Source organism: Furipterus horrens, unplaced genomic scaffold (genome assembly GCF_987537825.1).
Source record: "Furipterus horrens unplaced genomic scaffold, mFurHor1.1.pri manual_scaffold_1, whole genome shotgun sequence".
NCBI classification, from domain to species: domain Eukaryota; kingdom Metazoa; phylum Chordata; class Mammalia; order Chiroptera; family Furipteridae; genus Furipterus; species Furipterus horrens.
The window spans coordinates 109,787,207-109,810,650 of NW_028327171.1; the positions used below are offsets into that span (position 1 = coordinate 109,787,207).

The 23,444-nt window shown below is 42.6% G+C and overlaps 1 non-coding gene across 1 annotated transcript; it reads left to right on the top strand.

The window, feature by feature from the left end:
- Nucleotides 1-9,116: 9,116 nt before the first annotated feature.
- On the top strand, nucleotides 9,117-9,243 carry LOC150021690 (small nucleolar RNA SNORA51). The gene has a single exon (XR_016513735.1). It is a non-coding gene; the product is annotated as a small nucleolar RNA SNORA51 (small nucleolar RNA).
- Nucleotides 9,244-23,444: the final 14,201 nt, after the last annotated feature.

Below are 23,444 nucleotides of genomic sequence, written 5' to 3' on the forward strand. Positions count from 1 at the left end.
AGAAACAGAAGGTCCTCATCCTGGTCCTGCTGCAGTTGATGATGCCTTTAGTCATATCACTTCACTTATAAAAAGAGTTATGAGGATGGATTAATCAAAATTCTTCCATCTCAGAAAACATAGCTTCTCTAGGCTGCAGGTAGACATTTGGGTCCCATTTTTTATTGGTATGTGAAGCTCAGTACCCTCAACTCTCAAAATGCCATCGGTTGACTTTGTAATTTGGAATCTTAGTCTGATCTGAGGAGGTAGCTGACTCTGCATAGTCACAGAATGGTAGGTATTTATGAGAGAGATTGAGCTAACTCCTGTAGTTAGACCTCACAGATGAAACCCACACACCTCAGCCCAGTTCGGATCACTGCTCATTAACCCTATGACTCTTCCCCTTCTTTCTAATGATACTAAACCACCTATGTTGCCCAAAAATGCCATGTTGTTTCCCCGCCTCTGTCTCTGTACATGCTGTTCTCTCTTGCTCACCCTATTCAGTCATCTGGACCTTTAACAGCCACTGGAAAGGGCCCCTCCAGGAAGTTGTTCTAGCCTCTGCCTCTGATCCCTTTCTTCAGGCCTAACTGGTCACTCTCTCCCTCCTCAGTACCTTTAACTTTGCCTTGTGGTACATAAACTGTCATCGCATCTATCACAGTTCTCAATTCTTTATAGACTGGTTCTCCTGCTAGACTGTGATCTCCTTGAGGGCCAGGATCCAGGACAGTCAGTGCATATTTATAAAGGCTGACCAGCCCTAAAACCCAGACATGCTGAGACAGACTGCATGTCAGAGAGGAGTTGACCATTAACCTTGTCCTAACCACATTCCCCCTCCCCGACTACACATACTTCTGCATTTTGAAATACAGTTAATTGCTGATCTTTCGAATGACTGATGATGTTTTTCATCCTGTGTTTCAGCATCAGTGTTGCACAATGTGGATCGTAGAGATTATGTTAGGTAATTTTTTGTGTAGCACTTAATAACAGCGTCGTGCAGGGCAGTGTTTCATAAACTATTATGAGAAATCCTCTGATCCCCCTCTAGAGAATGTGTATGGCCACTATATTAAAAAGTAATCCGGTCAAAAAAAGTTCGGGAAAGTCTGAAAACTATATTCTCCTCTTAGAAAGACACAGTGCAAGTTAGCATATGAAAGGCTCAGATGTCTGGTGATAAAGAAGATGGCTTAATGTTGTTTTCCTAGTGTTTCCAAAGCATGTCAAGGAACAAACACTGAAATCAGAAGTCAGAAGACCTGAGTTCTCATTTCCCTCTGCCAATAATGCAAATATGTGATCCTGAACCAGATACTTCCTCTTTTGGAGTCTCAGATAGCTCATTTGTAAATGGAAAGTATTGAAAATAAAACTCTAAAATGACAGGGCTGTATTCTAATGGCCCTTGTAATCCCTGCTTTCTATCCTGTTGGGAGGGATGGACAGCTCTGGCTTTGATGGCTTCACTGCGGCTAAATGGTTCACACAACGGGTGCTTAACAGCCTGGCATCAGCTCTGCCCTGCCCTACCCCAGAACAGCTGAGCAGGAGCTTGGTTGTTCTTTTAATGCAGCTGTTTCCTTCTGCTGGCCAGACCAGAAGGGGAGTTATCTGGCAATTCTGAGCTGATTGTGCAATTCTAGGACAATGTCGAACATTGTAAAAATCAGCTGTTCACTTTTCCTCTCCTCCTTTGCAAGGGTTTCACCATTGCAAGAATCATTGCTCAGAATGTCCTAACACCAATAAATTTGAAAGTGAAGTAAAACTCTGGGTTAAGGGAGAATTGTTGGGTATGAGAAATTTGATAGTGATCATCAACTAGGATGTGGAAACCCCAAGTATCTGCCAGGAAACCAGATACCCAAAAATGTAAGGAGGGAAGTTAAGCGGAAAGTTGCCCTGGTCTTGAGAGAAAATATGGTTAGTCCTGTTCCCTTTAAATTCAGCTGTGGAAAGAATTACATCTGGCTCAAGTCAGATTTTGGAATCAGGGTGTTCTTGTGGGCCACAGTCAGGTCAGCCTGTTGGTATTTACCACTCAGGGAGGCCCTATCAGCACTTAGTGCCCACAATTTCTGCTCTGAAGGGTGGCCCTCAAATGACCTCTGTTTAAGGCCCACATTATACATAAACAGAGTGTGGTTCCCTCTGAATATATTCCCAGAAAAGTCAGCAATACAAGTACTCCAAATAATCTGAAGCCAGGATTTTTTTCCATGATGAGGTACATTCAGTCCAGGATCCTTTCTTCTTTCCTTTCCTCTGTCTTGAAACATCACAGAGCATTCCCAATTGTCAAATGACAAAATGAAAACAATTAAGGAAGGAGTTTGACATCCTTTATTCAAGGAAAAACAATCAATGCATTGGGGGTGTATAGTGCCTCACAAGCAGTGGAACACTCTTCCCAAGATATTGTGGGCAAGAACGAGTTTTATAGAATATAAGTGGCAATTCAGAAACAGGGCATGCTTGGCTAGGAGGTCAGGGATTTCCTTAGAAGGCTACCAGGTCCTATTTTCGAGGATAAGGTAACCTAGCTAAGACTGAGTTGGAGGATTGAGCTTGATGTTAGGTTTCCCTGACAGTGAGCTATTTCCCTAACTAGATGCTGGCTGGTCAAGGTTTAGATTTATACGCTGGGCCAGTGGGACAGCCTCCGTTTTTAGTGGATCCTGATTTATGAATTAACTTTATTATTGTATTTCAGGTCTTACCCTGGGCATCATTGTACTTCATGGATCCCAAATAGGTATATCCAGTGCAACTCTTACAGGGGTTGTGTTCAAAAATAATGTATAAGTCAAAAATCAAGTATTGTCAATACTACCCTTGAAAATATTTTAATCATCACCAAGGGTGGTAAATGGTCTCATTATGAGACGCACCGAACAGAGACCTGGAGTGGTTCTTTTTTTTTTTTTTTTTAATCAGGAAATCTCTGGCATGATCAAGGACTCAAGCATGGTGGGAAGGTGATTAGGCAAACTTTCATATTTTAAATGTTCTGCTGCTTCAGATGTAAAAAGGGGTTTTCTTTGTATCATTTTTTTAAGTATAATTATTGATTATGTTGTTACAGTATTGCAATTTTTTCCCCTTTTCTGCACTCCACCCAGTATGCCCCTTCCCTCCAGCAACCCCTGTCCCTTTAGTTCATGTCGATGGGTCATGCATGTAAATTCTTTGACTTCACCCTTTTATATACTTTTTTTAACTTCCCCCTATCTATTTTGTACCAACCAATTATGCTTCTTAATCCCTGAACCATTTCCCCATTTCTCCCCCTTCCCCCTCCCAGTTGCTAACCCTCCAAATGATCCCCATACCTATGATTCTGTTCCTATTCTGGTTTGCTTAGTTGGATTTTATTTTTTAGATTCAGTTGTTGATACTTGTGAGTTTATTGTCATTTTAATGTTCATAATTTTGATATTCTTTCTCCTAAATAAGTCCCTTTAATATTTCATACAATAATGGCTTGGTGATGATGAACTCCTTTAGCTTTACCTTGTTTGGGAGGCATTTCATCTGCCCTTCCATTCTAAATGATAGCTTTGCTGGATAGAGTAACATTGGTTGTAAGTCCTTCCTTTTTATCGCCTTGAAAACTTCTTGCCAGTCCCTTCTTGCCTGCAAAATTTCTTTTGAGAAATCAGCTGAAAGTCTTATAGGCACCCCTTTGTTGGTAGCTCTCTGCTTTTCTCTTCCTGCTTTTCAGATTCTCTCTTTATCTTTAACTTTTCACATTTTAATTATGATGTGTCTTGGTGCGGTTCTCTTTGGGTCTATCTTGTTTGGGACTCTCTGTGCTTCCTGGACCTCTATGTCTATTTCCTTCACCAAATTTGGGGAGTTTTCCTTCATTATTTTCTCACATAAGTTTTCAATTTCTTGTTTCTCCTCTTCTCCTTCTGGCACCTCTGTGGTTCGGATGTTTGCATGTTTAAAGTTGTCCCAGAGGTCCCTAAACCTCTCCTCATTTTTTTTTCAATTCTTGTTTCTTTATTCTGTACTGGTCGGCTGTTTTTTTCTTTCTTATGTTCCAAATCATTGATATGAACCCCAGTTTCCTTTCCTTCACCACTGGTTTTGTGTAGATTTTCCTTCATTTTATTTAGCATAGCTTTCACTTCTTCTCTTATGCGTTTGCCATACTTAAGGATATCTGTCAAGCCTGTGAGCATCTTTATCACCAGTGTTTTGAACTTGACATCTGTTAGGTTGGCTATCTCCTCATTGCTTAGTTCTCCCACTGGAACCTTGATCCATTCCCCCTTTTGGGCCATACTTTTCTGTCTCCTCAACTTGAGAGGCCCTGTGTTTGTCTTTGTGTCTTAGGTAGAGCTGTTGCACCTGTTACATTGTAAGGGGCAGAGCTTTAGATATTCATCAGTACAGGGCAACCCGTTTCACCACATTGTGGCACTGTATGTGGTGGAGGGTTCTGAGAGGGAACAATACCGCTTGCTCAGCACTTGCCCCTTTTCCAGGCACTTCTCCCACTTCCGTATGGGACTGGTACCTCTCTAGCTGTTGCCCTGGCCTTTGTTTCCAGAGTGGGTAGGTCTGTGGACATTCTAGGACTGTGGGGGCCTTTAAACAAGTGGACTCTGCTGAGAGACTGGAAGTTTCTTCTTCCATCCCAACCCCCACTGGCCTGCACAGTCAGAAGCAATGAGGCTTGATTTTTCCCGGCGCTAGGACCATGAGTTCTTCGGTCTGGTCAGGAGCTGAAAATGCTCCCCAGGTGTCCCTCCCTACTTTTTAAAACATGTGAGGGTGCTTTCCACCAGCCTTCAGCTGCTGCCACTTGTGCCACCACCACACTGCATCCTCTCTGCCCTGGCTCCACTCGTCCTACCTGTCTAGATGAGTATTTCTTCTTTATATCTTTGTTGGACTTCCATGCATCTCAGTTTACTGGAAGTTCTGATTGTCTCTAGTTTTGAGGTAGTTGTATTCCTTCTTAGTTGTGGAGGGAGGTGCAGCGTGTCTGTCTATGCCTCCATCTTGGCTGGAAGTCTCTTTGTATCTGAGAGACATGGTTTTTAAGTGAGGTTTCATGTCATTCATCCTACACTTCTCCAGGCCAGTAACTTGGTATATGGAATGGTATGTATTTTTCTAATCTTCACCTGAGAGAGGAAGGAAGAGAAAGAGCGCACACATCAATGTAAGAGAGAAATATCAGTTGGTTGCCTCTAAAATGTGACCCAGCCAAAATGTAAACCCACAACCTAGGTATGTGACCTGACTAAGGATTGAACCTGCAACGTTTTGGTGTACAGGACAACGCTCCAACCAACTGAGCAACCTGTCCAGAGCTCTGAGTATAACTTCTTTTGCCTTTCCCAAACAAAAGCAAAGCAAGTTTCTTGCTCTTTTCTCTTCAAACATTCAAGAAATATTTATTGAGTACCTCCTACGTGACAGGAAATGTTCTTGGTTCTGGGACACATCAGTGAACTAAACAGACAGAAATCTCTGCCCTGTAGAACTTACACTCTAGTTTGAATGGATGAGCCCCATGAAAATGCTCACACCTTTGTTGTTTCTGCTTATCCTGCTCCTGCCATCTCCTCCAGAGGTACTTGGGAAAAACCAGGAGATGATACTCACTTTCTTAAGAGCAGAAGGATCATTTTTTTAAAAATCATATTTTATTGATTTTGATATTACAGTTGCCCCCAATTTTTTCTCCTTTGCCCCCCTCTAACTAGTCCCCCTGACTCCTTCAGGCATTTCCCACACCATTTTCCACGTCCATGTATCATGCATATGTGTTCTTTAGCTACTCTATGCCCTATGCTGTACTTTATATACCCATGACTATTCTGTAACTACCAATTTGCACTTCTCAATTCCTTTACCGTTTTGCTCATCCCCCGACTCCCTTCCCATTTGGCAACTCAAAATGCTCTCTGTATCTATGATTGTGTTTCTATTGTGCTTGTTTGTTTTATTTTTTAAATTCAATTGTTGATCGATATATATTTGTTGCCATTTTGTTGTTTATATATGCTTTAAAATAAATTTATTTTATTTTGTTTATTTATTTTTAGAGAGAGGAGAAGGGATGGAGAAAGAGAGGGAGAGAAACATTAGTGTGTGGTTGTCTTGCGTGCTCCCAAATGGGGACCTAGCCTGTGACCCAGGAATGTGCCCTGACTGGGAAACAAACTAGCAACCTTTTGGTTCACAGGCAGGCACACAGTCCACTGAGCATACCAGCCAGGGCTATTGTTTACAGTTTTTATCTTCTTCTTCTTCTTAAAGAAGACCCTTTAACATTTCATATAATACCAGTTTGGTGGTGATGAACTCCTTTAACTTCTTCTTGTCTGGAAAGCTCTTTATCTGTCCTTTGACTCTAAATGATAGCTTTGCTGGGTACAGTAATCCTGGTTTTAGGTCCTTGCTTTTCATCACCTGGAATACTTCTTGTCAATCTCTTCTAGCCTGCAAAGTTTCTTTTGAGAAATCAGCAGACTCTCTTAAGGGAACTCCTTCATAGGTAATTGTCTGCTTTTCCCTTGTTGCTTTTAAGATTCTCTTTATCTTTAACCTTTGGTATGTTAATTGTGATGTATCTTGGTGTGGACCTATTTGCGTTCATCTTGTTTGGGACTCCTTGTGCTTCTTGGACTTGTATATCTATTTCCTTGATTAAATTAGGGAAGTTTTCTTTTATTATTTTTCAAATAGGTTTCCAATTTCTTGTTATTTTTCTTCTTCTGGCACCCCTATGATGCAAATGTTGGAATATTTGAAGTTGTCCAGAGGCTTCTTACACTATCCTCAATTTTTTTGGATTCTTTTTTCTTCTTGCTATACTGATTAGATGTCTTTTTCTTCATTATGTTCTAAATCATTGATTTGCTTCTTGGCTTCGTCTACTCCACTGTTGATTCCTTGTAAATTGTTCTTTATTTCAGTTAGTGTCTTCTTCATTTCTGATTGGATCATTTTTATGCTGTTGAGCTCCTTGAGCATCCCTATAACCAGTGTTTTAAACTCTGCATCTAGTTGCTTGCTTGTCTCCATTTTGTTTAGTTCTTTTTCAGGAGCTTTGTTCTGTTCTTTCATTTGGGCCATGTTTCTTTGTCTCCTCATTTTGGCAGCCTCTCTGTTTGTTTGTTTATTAGGTAGAACTGCTACATCTCCCAGGTTTGGTAGTGTGACCTAATGTAGTAGGTGTCATGCAGAGTCCAGTGGCATAGCCTCCCCTGTTACTCAAGCTGGGTACTTGAGGTGTGCCAACTATGTACATCCTCCTGTTGTAGTTGAGCTTTGATTGCTGTTGGCATCCAAGGTCAGCCACCACCTGTGTTCTGTCCAGGATCACACAGCATAAGCTACAAAGCAATTTGCAGATGGCAGCTACTTATGCTATGCTTGGACGTGCACAGGTGGGGCCAGGCTGTGAACTAAGGCTGACTGCTTGCTCGTGTTGGGCCTGGGAAACTTAGAGAGGTACAGGACTCACTGAAGCCAGATGCTGCTTATTTGGACTCACTGAAGCCAGATGCTGCTTATTTGAGAGAATTTAGGAAAACCTGAAGCATGGATCAAGACAAGCCATTTGTATAGAAAAGTCACTGGAAATAGCTTGGGTGGGCTGGAAAATTGGATGGGGCAAGGCTTCAGGGACTCACCAGGGTGGGGCAAACAATGTGAGCCAGTTTGATGGAGTCTCAGGTATGGTGCCGTCCTGCCAGCTCTGTGGCTCTATGGCTCAGAAAAGGAATAGTGGACTCTGCTAACACTTCTGTATGGAAGAAAACTGTCCCCCAGCTATTGTCCTGATGCCAGACAATTCAGTTCCTCCCCATATGTCTATGGTGCCTTCCAATCTGCTGCCTCCATGTGGGAGCTCCAAGGGAGTGGGTCTGAATAAGTTTGTTCATGGGCTCTTCAAGGAGAACTGCCAGGGAGTCCAGCAGTTTCTGTCTTCCATAGCCTCAGTCCCCACTGGTTTTTACAGCCAGGAGTTACAGTGAGTTCTCTTCCTGGCACTGAATTCCTGGGCAGGAAGGCCTGGTGTGAGGCTGGGACCCCTTCTCCAGAGATATTCCTCCAATACACATGGGTGTGGGACCAGCCTGTTCTGCATCTCCACCCCTCCTACCAGTCTTGATGTAGTTTCTTCTTTCTTCCATAGTTGTAGGACTTCTGTTCAGCTTGATTTCTGTTGGTTCTAAATGATGGTTGGTCTATAGTTTACTTGTAGTTTTGGCATGGTTGTGCAAGGAGGTGAGCCATGTTTACTTATGCCACCACCTTGACTGGAAGTCAGAAGGGCCATTTAAAAGGAAGCCTCTGTCTGGATATTTGTTGACAAAAATGATGCCAACTTGTAAATTAAAATGTCACCTAGTGGCCCCTTATATGTTTTTTGTATAAGAAAATTTCTATAAAATACCTTCCATTGTTTAAGTTTTAAGAAAAATAAAGGACAAGCCTCTGTCTTGCTAATGTTGACTACCTAAATAAGAAGGAAAATAAGTATATAAGGACCCAAATAATAGTCTGAAACTGGGGATCTCCAAGCTGAAAACTGAAAGTGTTAGCTACACCATAGGAATACATTATTATTTAAGGCAATATTATAAGGTCAGTTCTCTGGTTGGATCAGAGAAGGATTATAAACTCTTTGTCATCAGTAGTCTTCAGGTTTCATGTCTCTGGTACCAGAAAGCCAAATTTCAAACAGATCCAAAATGGGTAGTGTAAAAATTAATAAATAGAACCCTCATTTAAAATAAAATTGGGAGGCCAGAAGGGGGAGCTCTCACCCCCTACGCCAATCACAAAGCCCAACAGGAAGAACTCTGTTTACAATAGTATTACTGAGTTGCTCTTTTTTTTTCCCTATTAATGAGTTTCTTCGCCTTTGTTTTTACAGACTTGCACGTGGTTTGTTATTAGACCACATGATCCAAATTGCAATTCTTTGTTGTTCTGAATAAACCTATTTTGCTGGAGAAATACCTGTCTATTTGTTTAAGGTCAACAGTGGCATTGATTCCAGCGGGTCTAGGGTTATTCAGCATAGGTGTTGTATGCATTTTCTTGAAGCTTAGCAAGTTGTTTCCCTGAGATTCTTACATCAGGGTCTTCAGTGCTTACCAGAGGCTATGTTCTTTCACTGACTGTACAGAGGAGGCAGAGTAAACCCACCCCATAAACAACTCAGCCCAGGCCCTTTGCCTGGTCTGTATTGTGAATGGGGGGACATGGAGAAATAAAAAAAGAGACTGAAAAAGAAAAAAAAAAGATTGTTATATTAGAAGGCAAACATGTCTTTGTGTTAAAATCCTCCTCCATGCAGGAATGAGAATGAAAGGAGCAAGTAGGTGAGATAGAGAACCTCAGTGGCACACCCCACCTTATTGGCAGAGACTCAACTCCTCAAAATGTCCTTGTGTTGAGCAGAAATCGACTTCCTATGGATCAGGTCTGCACTTTGAAGCCCACAGAGAAAGGACTTTCTCTTCCAAATGTCAACCTTAAAGCTTCTGTTTAAAAGGAGAAAAATCCTTATTACCTCGTGATCTACACTTGTATATTGGGTTGGCCAAGAAGTCCATTTGTTTTTTTCCGTAAGGTGGTTCTTGTATCACTTAGTTGTGTTTAACTTAATTCAAAAAAATTTGTTAGATTGTATTGTGACAGCTGTCCTATCAGTGTGTATTTTAAAACAAACTTATTGAAATAGGTGAATTTGTGTGTAGCCATTTTAATATTGAAGATGGGAGAAAATATATAACATTTTTGGCATTTTACACTTCATTATTTCAAGAAAGGTAAAAACACAACTGAGAAGCAAAAAGGATTTGTCCAGTATATAGAGAAGGTGCTGTGACTGAGCAAACATCTCAAAAGTGGTTTGCGAAGTTTTGTGCTAGAGATTTCTCACCGGATGATGCTCCATGGTTGTGTAGTCTAGGTAAAGTTGATGGCAATCAAAATGAGACATAAATTGAGAACAATCAACATTATATCACAGGGGAGATAGACAACATACTCAAGTTTTCCAAATCAATAAAATTATTGGTGAAAATGAAAAATGTGTCTTTTATTTTACAGAAAAAACTAAATGGACTTTTTGGCCAACCCAATATCTGTGTTCATTCCAGTACACCACTTTCCAGGTCCCCATCATCCTGATCATTCTGTTCTGATTTACTCAAGTTTGTCAATATTCTTTTTTCTGTTTGATTTTTATTATTGAGGTATAATTGACATTTAACATTATATTAGTTTCAGATATATAGCATGATTCTATATCTGCATATATTGCAAAATGATCACCACATAAGTCTAGTTAACACCTGACACCATATATAGTTGCAAAACTTTTATTTTTATTATTTTTAAGTATATTTTATTGATTATATTGTTACAGTAGTTTTAATTTTTTCCCCCTTTGCTCATTTCTGCCCAGTACCCACTTCCCTCCAGCAATCCCACTCCCCTTAGTTCATGTCCATGGGTCGTGCATATAAGTTCTTTGGCTTCACCCTTTCCTATATTATTCTTAACATCCCCCTGTTTATTTTGTACCAACCGATTATGCTTCTTAGTCCCTGAACCATTTCCCCATTTCTCCCCCTTCTCCCTCCCAGCTGATAACCCTCCAAATGATCCCCATACCTATGATTCTGTTCCTATTCTGGTTTTCTTAGTTGGATTTTGTTTTTATTGTTTAGATTCAGTTGTTGATAGTTGTGAGTTTGTTGTCCTTTTAGTGTTCATAGTATTGATCTTCTTCTTCTTAAGTAAGCCCCTTTGATATTTCATATAATAATGGCTTGGTGATGATGAACTCCTTTAGCTTCACCTTGTCTGGGAAGAACTTCATCTGCCCTTCCATTCCAAATGATAGCTTTGCTGGATAGAGCAATATTGGTTGTGGGTTGCTTTTCATCACATTGGATACTGCTCGCCAGTCCCTGCCTGCCTGCAAAGTGTCCTCTGAGAAATCAGCTGATACTCCTATAGACAACCCCCTGTAGGCAACTCTCCACCTCTCTCTTACTGCCCCCTGGACTCTGTCTTTATCTTTCACCCTTGGCATCTCAGTCATGATGCATCCTGGTGTGGTCCCCTCTGGATCCAGCTTGTCCGGGACCCTCTGTGTTTCCTGGACCTGTATGTCCATCTCCTTCGCAAAATTTGGGAAGTTTTCCTCATTTTTTTCAATTCTTGCTTCCTCATTCTGTACTGATTGAGTGTTTTTTTCTTCCTTATATTTCAATACATTGATTTGAACCCTGGTTTCCTTCCCTTCATCACCGGTTTTCTGTTGATTTTCCTTCGTTTCATTTAGCATAGCCTTCACTTCTTCTGTTATGCATTTGCTGTACTCAAGTATATCTGTCAAGCCTGTGAGCATCTTAATAACCAGTGTTTTGAATTCTGCGTCTGCTAGGTTCTCTGTCTACTCATCTGTTAGGTTGGCTATCTCCTCGTTGCTTAGTTCTCCCACTGGAACCTTGTTCTGTTTCCCCTTTTGGGCCATACTTCTCTGTCTTTTCATTCTGACAGGCTCCTGTGTTTGTTTGCCTCCGAATCCCAGGTAGAGCTGTCGCTCCTGTTATATGTTAAGGGGAGGAGCCTTAGGGATTCGTCAGTACAGGGCGACCTGTTTCACCACGTTGTGGCCCTGTATGTGGGGGAGGGGTCTGAGAGGAAACAATGCCGCCTGCCCAGCACTCGCCCCCCCTCCAGGCACCTCCCCCACCTCCACACTGGACCGGCACCGCCGCCCCAGCCATCGCCTCTAGAGTAAGTGGGTTCGCGGATGCTCCAGGACTGCAGGGGCCCCTCAAACAAGCGGACTCTGCCGAGACTGGCAGTCTCCACCTCCACCCCAACCCCCACCAGCCTACACAGTCAGAAGCAATGAGGCCCGACCCTCCCCACTACTGGGACCACTGGCCAGGAGGTCCGGTGAGAAGCTGGGAATGTTCCCCAGGTGTCCCTCCCGATCCCTCAAAACGTGTGACTGCTCCCACTGCCATCCAATTTTTAAGTGAAAGGGTTGGAACTCCAACTCAGATGAGTTCTCAGGGTATGTGATAAGCACCTTAAGAACTTGTTCCCAAACTAGTGTTGTCAAGTATGAGTCACTGAGCACTAGTACATCACCTGTTTTTCAGATGGTCTGTAGTCTGAGTGCAGATTTAGTGTTTATGAGATAACAAAGTCTACAGTTGAGAGGCTGGGTAGCATAGGGAGATCTGGCTTCAAATCACAGCTCTGCCCCTTGCTTGTTGTATGTTTGTGGGGGAAAAAAACCTACTCAAGGACATTTTTTTCATTGAGAGTGAAGCATCGATGTGAGAAACATCAACCCACGGCCTCCTACATGTGCTCTGACTGGGGATTGAACACATAACCTTTCGGTCTATAGGACAATGTTCCAACCAACTGAACCACACCAGCCAGGGTAAATTTTTCCACCTTTCTAACTCTTAGTTTCTTCATCTATAAAGTGGTATTAGTAGTATCAACCTTGTTTCATTGTTACAAGGACTAAATGAAATCATGTTTGTAATGGGTATATTACATAAGTACAATGATTATAAAGAATATTTATATATGAGAAGTGCTTATGTAGCAGGAATTCAACAAAGAGTAGCACGCAATATCAAGCATCTTTTTATTTATTTATTTATTTATTTATTTATTTATTTATTTGTATTGATTTTAGAGAGGCAGGGAGAGAGAGAGAGAGAGAGAGAGAGAGAGATTGATTTCTTGTTTTACTTATTTATGAATTCATTGGTTGCTTCTTATATTGCCCCGACCGGAATAAAACCCAAAACCTGGGTGTATCAGGATGATGCCCTGGTGGCTTGCTAACCAGTCAAGCCACCAAGCCAGGACTCAACCTGTTTTGCAAATGGAGAATGGGTGTGGTGGATTGTAATGTGTCACCTTGGCTAGGTTGAGCTACTTTTCTCAAAAGTTCCTTCCTTGTGTGTTTCCAGTTAGGATGGTTCACAGAGACATTCTTGTGGGTAATTGAGGGCAGAAGTGAAGCAACAGCTACTCTGTAGCTCACACACATTGTCACTTATTTGCTGGCTCACCTTGCTGATGTGAAGCAGCAGCCAGGCCTACAACTGCTCCCTCTTCCTCTGGATCCTCCTACAGCATTGCTGGCTTTCTGGGCCAGGTGTGTGTGTTTATATTGATCAAAACTAAGAAATGTGGCTCTGTGATGAAGGGTCCCACACCATCAAGGTCAGAGGCAACAAGGACTGATATGGTTTCATTTCATCCATGTAGGTTCCAGCTTGTGTTTGCTCTCTCCCAGTTTACATCCCCCCTTTCCTTCCAACTGCCTACTGCTAACTATATGTATCTCGCAGTTAGGTTTGCCAGATTTAGCAAATAAAAATAGGGAATACTCAGTAAAATGTGAATTTCAGAAAAACAACAAATAATTTTCTAGTTTATGTTTATCTTAAATTTACATTTGACTGGGCATCTTGTTTTGTTTTCTTTCTTTGCTAATTCAGGCAACCCCAAGGGTAGGAGAGTAAGTGACTAGAGAAAGGTAAGACTGCTGGGCAGAACCCAGTTGACAATGGTAGCTATGAGTTTACAATAACACCAATTAATACTCAGTTGAGTACTTTTCTCCAGCAGGGTTCAGTTGTCCAGGCATAAGTAAGGTGAAGGCAGATAACTGGGTTCATCCAGAGTTGAAACTTTATCAGAGGGATGCTAGTAAGAACCATAAGAGTTTAGGGCACTGGTTTGCAAATTTGCATTTGCAGCATCATCACTTAGAGGGCTTGTTAGAACACAGATTGCAGGGTCTCACCCCCAAAGTTTTTGATTCAGTAGGTTTGGAGTATGCCCCCAAGATGCATTTCTAATGAGTGTGGCTGGTGCAGGCACCACACTTGGAGACCCAGTGGAATAGACTGATATGGGAGACCTTGAGATCCAAAGTAGATAAGAGAAGGAAGGAAGGATGAAGCTGATGAGGCAGAGAGGATATAAGGAAGGAAGTCCATGTTCCTTGCCTTCAGAGTGTGTGGAAGATGGTGATGGCACCCCCCAAAGAGTTGGTTCTACTTCCTTCTAGCTTTTCTTTCTTCTGTTCTAATTTTAGACAATGTACTGTCCTTGTCCTTCCTCTAACACTGATATGTACCTCCCTTTAAAAAATATTTTATAGTTCTATGTTATAAACAACATATTTCATCATGGCTCCTTTTATACCGTTTCTGTTGTGAAACTCAGAAAATTGTATTGATCTTCATATTGACAGTGTCTGAGTTATTATGTCATAGCATACAAAAACTTCATACTTGGGTCATGGGAGGATTTCAGGTCAAGATGGTGGCATAGGTAAATGCAACTCGACTCCCTGCACAACCACATCAAAATTACAATTAAAATATAGAGCAACCATTACTCAGAACCATCAAAAATCAAGTTGAATGGAAGTCTGACAACTACAGAATTAAATAAACCACATCCATCCAGACTGGTAGGAGGAATGGAGATGCAGAAGAGGTTGGTCCCATATCCACATGTGGCAGATTAAAATTTGAGAGGAATTCCAGCCCCACAACAGGATCACCAGCCCAGGGTTCCAGTGCCAGGAAGATAAGTCTCCATAACTTCTGACTGCTAAAACCAGCATGGATTGAGTCAGTGGAAGAAATTTCTGAAGTCCCAAGCTGTTCTTCTTAAAGAACCCACACACAGACTTTCTCAGACCCACTCCTTCTGAGCTCCAGCACCAGGGTACGTAGCAGCTTGAAAGGCAACAGTGGCATACAAGGAGAAACTGAAGTGTCTGGCATCAAGGCAAGAGCTGGGGGATAGATTTTTTCCTGACAGAAAGTTGGGCAGAGGCCATCGTCCCTTTTCTGAACCTTCCACCCACAGTGCCACAGAGCCAGCAGGCTTGTGGCATATTTCAGACTCCATCAACCTGGCTAACACTGTTTGCCCTACCCTGGAGATCCTCAGAGACTCCATCCCACCCAACTTGTGGGCCCACCCAAGCTTCTTTTCCATATGAATGGCTGGCCTTGGCTTATGCTTCACAACTTCCTAAATCCTCTCAAACAAGCAACAACCAGCCTCAGTGAGCCTCCAATCCATGTACCTTTTGCTAAGTGGTGTGTTTTCTTTATGAAGATGCCCATCACTAGTTGTCCATAGCTGCAGCCTCCTGAATCATCTCAATAGTTTCCACAGAGAAATATTCAAGCTTAATAAAAAATCTGATGCATATTCATTGCTCTACTTGCTCATTTTGAATATGATGGCCACACAGTACACACGCTCACTCAACAGCATCTACCGCACCCACTGACTAGTACAGTGAAGTTGTCATTATTCATGCATGTGTATACTAGTCCACTCTCCTTGGCTGCCAGGTTACATCGATGTCATGCAAACTGTTCTCCTTATATTAACAATGGCTGGAGTTTTTCAGACAGACTTTGTATGGTACTATTATGTCAGATGCTGAACTGGATATTTTACATGTGAAACAGATATGCAAAATATAAATATTCCATTTCTTTTTATGTGTTTCATTTTTGTTCATAATACTATGTATATCCTAAGTTTTCTACATCTATAATTTTTCTCAGATTTACAGAAGATTTGCAAATATAATGCAGACAATACCTATATATACACTGTACTCAGATGTCTCACATAGGCACAGTATATTTATCAAAACTAAGAGGTTAAGCCAATTCCCTCAGCTGACTTGCCTTGAAGTGTTCTAAACTGCACACTGACAGTAGCATAATCTGTACCAAGGGAGGGCTGCCAAGCTCCAGACCCAGAAAAACAGCAAATTCAGACAATGCCATGGCTGAAATCAGGACCAGCTGCCCTGGTGTTGACCAATCAATAGAGACAATGACCCTGAAAGAACACACCTGGAAAGTTGATGCATATTCTAATGGAGTCCTCCCCTGAGACCGCCAGATAAATACCTTCAAGACAGGGGACCCACTGCAGCCGTCACTATGGACCATACACCCCCACCTTTCCCCCTCCTTCCCCCAGTCCCATTTTTCTGGCCTCTTAAGTTTCAAGGACTCTTCTTTTGCCTCTGTAACTTGTTCCCTTAGTTCCATGTCTTCTAAGGCTCACTTCTTCTACCTCTGTGACTTTCTAAATAAACTTTCTCTTATAGTTTGAAAAAGAAGAGGAAAAAAATCCTAAGAAGATACTATTGGTTAAAGGACTAAATTACTATTTATTAACCTACACATTTATGCAGATTTACTAATTCCAGTTTTTTCACTAGTATCATTTTTATGTACCAAGAATCAATCCAGAATACCATATTGCCTTTATTAAATTTCATTTATAATAATTTTTAAAAAGGCATAAGCTCTCTCTCTCTTCATACCAGTGTATTCCTTGCACTTTCCAGAAGGGAATAAAGAGGAAAGAGTTCGCTGACCAGGCAGTACAGGAAGTAGGTGGGGACAGACATATTTCTTTATCAGCCCCAGAAGGGAGGTGGGAGGAAATAACTAGATTTAAATAACTATAATAACAAATCCTCGTATCCCTGACCAGTATGGCTCAGTTGGTTGGGTGTCATCCCACAAACTGAAAGGTCACCAGTTCGATTCCTGATCAGGTCACATGCCTGGGTTGTGGGTTTGGTCCCCAGTCGAGGCATGTGATAGAGGCAATTGATTAATGTTTCTGTGGGGTAACTCAGGACATGGCCTCTTCATGACCTCAGAGAACAGGTGGCTGCCTGGCCAGGAGCCAAAAGGAGTGAGGAAAATGGTCTATTTCTGGAATCCAAGCTTTCTCAATGCCCCTGTGTATATCACAACCCAGTAGCATTTTTCCACACTACAACTGCTCCCTCTCTAACCCAATAATCAACATGAAGGCTGGAAGTGGGGTGTGGTCTCTTTCACACTGATCCACCTCCATTGGTGCACTCCCCTGTAATGTGAATAATAAATATCATGCCCACAACATGCTTACATCTGCTGGTCCTCCGGGTGAGTTTTTCTGAATATCATGAACACAAGTGCAGTGGAGCTCTCCGGTTTGGAGCTTCTGCATTACAGTTGGTGTAGTCAGTAGGATAATCCAGAAAATAACCATCAAATCAACATGCTGAATGGGGGTGTGTGTGGAATTCCAGGGTGGTCTAACAGTTCAATATGGTATGAGGTGGCAAGCCTATTGCAGGGATGCCCTCAATGCTCCCACAATTTTTTTTAAAGATTTTATTTTATTTTTGGAGAGAAGGGAAGGGAAGAAGAAAGAGAAGGAGAGAAACATCAATGTGTGGTTGCCTCTCACACACCCTCAACTGGGGACCTGGCTGCAAACAAGGATGGGCCCTGACTAGGAAACCAACCGGTGACCCTTTGCTTCATAGGTTCATGCTCAATCCACTGAGCGACACCAGCCAGGGCTCCTTGTTGAACTTTTAAAGGTGCCAGAGGAATACTGGTACTGGAGGAGGAAGCAGCCAAAGTGAAAGTACGGCAGTTAAAAGGTGAGCTTAAGTTAGTGAGGAAAATGAGAAGATAAGATTCTAAGGCTAGTCCCAGTCTTTCCTTGAAATTTTGCCTTTGCTTCAGATTTTGTTTTTGTTTCTATTTTGAAAAGCAGTGGCTTAGGTTGCATTTTAGACTAATTAGAATTCTTTGCTAAAGGTCTAATAAATGAGGTAAGATCTCTAATGTGCAAGCTTTCATGTTGTAACACTGTAAGAATTATACTGAGAAAGGATTTAAGTTGATGGTTTAAAGAGGGAAAAAGATCTCACTCTCAGACAGTAAACTCAGAAAGAAAAGGAAAAAAAAAAAAAAAGAGTCTTTTAAACACTCTGAATTCTTCTGGAGGCCCAGGAGCTGTGATCCTGGAAACAAACCAAGGACTGATACCTCCCCCACCTTTTCTTCAGCCTCTGTAAGTTATCAGGGACATTAAGTAATGAAACAGCTTTTGTTGTTGTTGTTGTTGTTGTTTTGCAGAATTTTATAATTTTTATTAACACAAATACAATGTATACACAATCTCTCTATTCATTTTCTTCACTGCACAGCCTGGCATTGGGACTGGTGACTCTGATGGCCAGCTGGGATGCTCTTTCCACAATGGCTTTCTGGTTCTTTGAAAAGACATTATGAACAATCTTAGCACAATGAGATTTGTTGCACATTAGCAGCTCTTCAAGCTCCTTGATGTTGTGGGCCAGGAACTGTTGAAAGCCATTGGGAAGCTTGTGCTTTGTTTTCTTGTTGCTCCTATAATCAGTGTTGGGCATCAAGATCTGGCCTTTGAATCTTCTGTTTACTCTATTGTCAATACCTCTGGGTTTCCACAAATTTTGCTTAATTTTGACATATCAGTCTGACTGGTGCCAGATGAACTTCTGGGTCCTCCTTTTTTTTTTTTTTTTTTTAAATTTATTTTTAGAGAGAGGGGAAGAGGAGGAGAAAGAGAGGGAGAGAAACATCAATTGGTTGCCTCTCATATATTGCCAACTGCAGATCTGGCCCATGACCCAGGCATGTGCTCTGACTGGAAATCAAACTGGTGACCTTTCAGTTCGCAGGCCCTGAATCCACTAAGCCACAGCAGCCAGGGCTTGTCCTCCTTTTGACCAGTTTGGGTTTCATGAGGGGTCTGAGGGCAGTCATGGTACCAAGTAGGAGATGGCTGCCACCTCCATAGGCAGTGCTGGGGAAGAAACAACTCAATTTTGAGCATGCTAATAAAATGCAGTAATTACCAATAATTTTTTTTTTAATGTGTGTATTTTCCAGTAGAAAAAATACTGTTTCTGAAAATTATGAAATGTGTTCATAAATTTGTCACTCTAAAGAATGAATCTGTGTCGCTGGTTCGATCTTCCAGTCAGGGCACATCAGAGAAGGAAAACTGATTCCAAAAAACCTCCGCTGCCTTGCGGCATACCTCTTCAGGGGAAAGGCTAAGGGAGTAAACCCCGACAGAAAATCCGGAGCCGGAGTCCCTAAGGCGGTTTGACGTTGTAGTCAACACCGGCAACTCCTGCGGCGCACCTGAAGCCAAGCTGTATTGACTCCGTCTTTCCCTTGGACCCTTCAGCTGCGAAGAGAGGGGGGGTCTGCTGCATGGGCAACAGCAGACCCTCCATATCACCCTGCCCAGGCTCTGTAGCTTCAGCTTCACTGGAGAGGACACTCCAGCGTCATCGCAAGATGTCGATTCAACACGGGAGGAAACAGATACCGTGTCACTCCCGAGTCGGACTGCACAGCCATTCTCGGCGGTGCAGATAGACTCTTAAGAAGCTACACCATCGTCTCTCGAGACGGACGGCTGCCGAGAGAGAGAAAGAATGAATCCTAATTACTTACTTTTAATTGTCACTACAAATTGAAAATTCTAATTATGTTGGGAAAATATACGGTTTTAGTAATGTGAAGGAAATAAAATTAAAAGTAAATTGTTCTAATTTCTGAATGAGTTGAAAGGGCAAACTAAAAGGGACTAGGAAAGTTGCAGAGGGATTCCGTCGGCAGCCGTCCGTCTCGAGAGACGATGGTGTAGCTTCTTAAGAGTCTATCTGCACCGCCGAGAATGGTTGTGCAGCCCAACTCGGGAGTGACACGGTATCTGTCTCCTCCCGTGTTGAATCGACATCTTGTGATGACGCTGGAGTGTCCTCTCCAGTGAAGCTGAAGCTACAGAGCCTGGGCAGGGTGATATGGAGGGTCTGCTGTTGCCCATGCAGCAGACCCCCCCTCTCTTCGCAGCTGAAGGGTCCAAGGGAAAGACGGAGTCAATACAGCTTGGCTTCAGGTGCGCCGCAGGAGTTGCCGGTGTTGACTACAACGTCAAACCGCCTTAGGGACTCCGGCTCCGGATTTTCTGTCGGGGTTTACTCCCTTAGCCTTTCCCCTGAAGAGGTATGCCGCAAGGCAGCGGAGGTTTTTTGGAGTCAGAGTTTTCCTTCTCTGATGTGCCCTGACTGGAAGATCGAACCAGCGACACTTAGCTCGCAGGCCGACGCTCAATCCACTGAGCCAAACCAGCCAGGGTATGCAGAGGGATTATGTAGAAGGAATAAGAAAATGAGAAAATCTTCTGCTTTCTCTATAAAAAATAGTAATTTATAAATATAGCCTTTATGTGTTCAGTCTTCATGTGTATGGTCTTTATGTGATATGTTGCAGGGAACTGCTCCTTGTGGTTTAGGGAATTGTAGCCCCAGCCCGAGCATGACCTGCCACCAGCATCCCGGCTGTGCTTGTCTTTAAGTCTCAATGTAAGGCTGCGCAGGAGACATAACCAAAAACCACTCAGAGGGTTTCCATGGAAATTGGATTTAAAGAATGCTTATTATGCTTTAGAACTGGCTCTGCCTTTATCTTTAATGTAACATAAACAATCTCTAGCAAGGAACCTTGCACCTAATGCCAGTGCGGCATCAAGATGTTTAATAGACCCCGACACAGACTGGTCACTGTGCCCCCTGTACTGGTACATGTAATCTGTTACTGTCAATTGTAATCCAAATGCCTAAAAGCTATTGATTTATGAATTTTGACCTTGTATCTCCTGTGTGTATCCTCCTCAATAAAAGGCATGAGGGATGGAGGTCTGATTGCTGTTCTCCCCTAGAGAGAGCAGCCACCTTCCTCCCCCCAGACATAATGAAGTGTCCTCGGTAGATTTATTTCACTGTGGTCATGAAACCTCTGCTGGACAGAGTAGTTTCCAACCGAGCCTAGGGTGTTGGAGGCACCTCCACCTTAATATGTGTTTGTCTATGTATTATTTGTGGTACATTTTCACCTCCAGATGGCATAACTAGGGTGTAATATTTTATTGGCCTAAAGAAAGTAAACAATATGAATTAAGCAGGATCCTGTGGCCTGGGCAAATTATTTGATATTAAAACCGGCTTTAAGTTTAATTAATGTCTTTTAATGTTATCACCAAAAAGATGTGTTGTTTTACAAAAAGTTTACATTACACTTTTTTAAAGTTTGCTTGACAATCTTTCCAAAATTCAAATGTTAAGAGACTTTTTAAAATATGCTTTATTGATTATGCTGTTACAGTTGTCTCAATTTCTTTTCCCTTTGTTACCCTCCCTTCAGTTGTCCCCCCCACCTTAGTCCATGCCCATTGGTTGTGCATATTCTTCTCAACATCTTCCTATCTACTCCACTCCCTCCTACTATGCTTCTTAATTACTGTACCATCTCCCTCCCTTTCCCCACTTCACCCTCCCTGCTGACCTCCCTCCAAAATATTCCCCATACCTATAATTCTTTTCACACTCTCACCTACTTAGTTTGCCTTTGTTTCGGTTCCCTAGCTTCTGTTGTTTGTTGTTGTGATACAGTTTTCATTTTAATGTTCATAGTTTTGGTCCTCTTTCTCGTAAACAAGTCCCTTTAACATTTCATATAACAATGGTTTGGATCTGATGAACTCCTTCAGTTTTACTTTCTCCTGGAAGCACTTTCTCTACCCCTCTATTCTGAATGACAGCTTCGCTGGACAGAGTAATCGTGGTTGTAGGTTTTTGCTTTTCATTACTTTGAATATTTCTTGCCAGTCCTTTCTTGCCTGCAGAGTTTTTTTTTTTTTTTTTTTTTTTTTTTGAGAAATCAGCTGAGAGTCTTATTGGGACCTCTTTGTATGTAATTCTCTTCTCTCTTGCTGCTTTTAAGATTCTCTCTTTATCCTTAATTTTTGACCTTTTGATTATAATGTGTCTTGGTGTGGTTCTCCCTGGGTCCAGTTTATTTGCAACTCTGTGCTTCTGGACCTGTAAGTCTATTTCCTTCCCCAAGTCAGGGAAGTTCTGCTTCATTCTTTTTTCACATAATTTTTCAATTTCTAGTTCTTCTTCACCTTCTGGCAACCCTATGATTTGAATGTTGGCCTGCTTATAGCTGTACGAAATGTTTCTGAGCCTCTCATCATTTTCCTCACTTCTCGTTTTCTCTTTCTGCAATGGTTGACTGTTTGTTCCTTCCCTGTGTTCCGATTTGTTGATTTGATCCCTGGTTTTCTTGCCCTCATCACTAGTTTCATATGTATTTTTGTTCATTCCTTCATTCTTTCCCTATCTTGCTTAAGATCTGCTGTTAGGTTTGTAAGCACTTTTATAAGCAAAGCTCTGAACTGTGCCTGGAAAAGATTTCCTATCTGCTGCTTTGTTAGATTAGAAATTTGCTGTGTGGTCAGCTGCATCTCTATCATGATCTGTGCCGTCCTGAACAGTTTTGTGTTTACCTTTGCTTCCTGGGCAGGGCTGTCACACCTTCTACGCTACAGGGGGCGGAGCCCTATGCACTCGTCACAGCCGGGCATTTTCTGCGGGGATGGGGGTCCAAGATGGATTCCTGTCGTTCACTCTTTGCTGAGAGACCAGGAGCTGCCTCCTCTGTCCCCACCTCCACCGGGCCTCACAGTCCAAGGCAATGGGGGTCTGCTTTCCCTGGCTTTGGAATCACAAGCTGACGGGCCTGGTCTGCAGCCGCTTCTCGCCTCCCCTTAAATACGGGTGTCTGTGTTTACCGCTGTCCTGCTGCTGTCACTGCTGCTGCCTTGGACAGCACAGCTTGAGTTTTCCTCCCTGGCTTCGCCCCTCCTACCTGTCCTGATGAGCACAACCTTTTTATAACTTCATACGTTGGACTGCCATTTATTTTCTGCAACTTCTGGTTACTGCTGGTTTTGGGGTAGTTGTATTCCTTCTTAGTTGTGGAGGGAAACAGGGCGTGTCAGTCAAGGCCTCCATCTTGGCCGGAAATCTCCTGTGTTTGTTTGCTTCCATGTCCCAGGCAGAGCTGTCGCTACTACTACGTTGTAAGGGGCAGAGCCTTATGTATTCATCAGTAACATGTGCCCTGTTTCACCACGTTGTGTGTGGCGCTGTATGTGGGGGAGGGGTCTGAGAAGAAACAATGCAGCTTGCCCAGCACTGGCCCCTTTTCCAGGCACTCCTCCCACTTCCGCACTGGACTGGCGCCCCTCTAGCTGCTGCCCTGGCCGTTGTTCCCAGAGTGGGTGGGTCTGTGGACGTTCTAGGTCCATGGGGGCCCTTTAAACAAGTGGACTCTGCTGAGACTGGCAGTTTCTGCCTCTGTCCCAACCCCCACTGGTTTGCACAGTCAGAAGCAATGATGCTTGATTTTCCCCAGAGCTGGGACAGTGAGCTGCTGTGGTGAGGAGCTGGGAACACTCCCCAGGTGTCCCTCCTGACCTTTCAAAATGGGTAACTGCACTTTCCACTGGCCCGCTGCCATTGCTAGTCCTTTGAACACCACACCATGTCCTCTCCACCCGGGCTCCACCCCTCCTACCTGTCTGGATGAGTATTTCTTCTTTATATCCTTGTTTGCTGGACTTCCATGCACTTTGATTTTCTGGTTGTTTCTAGTTTTGAGGTA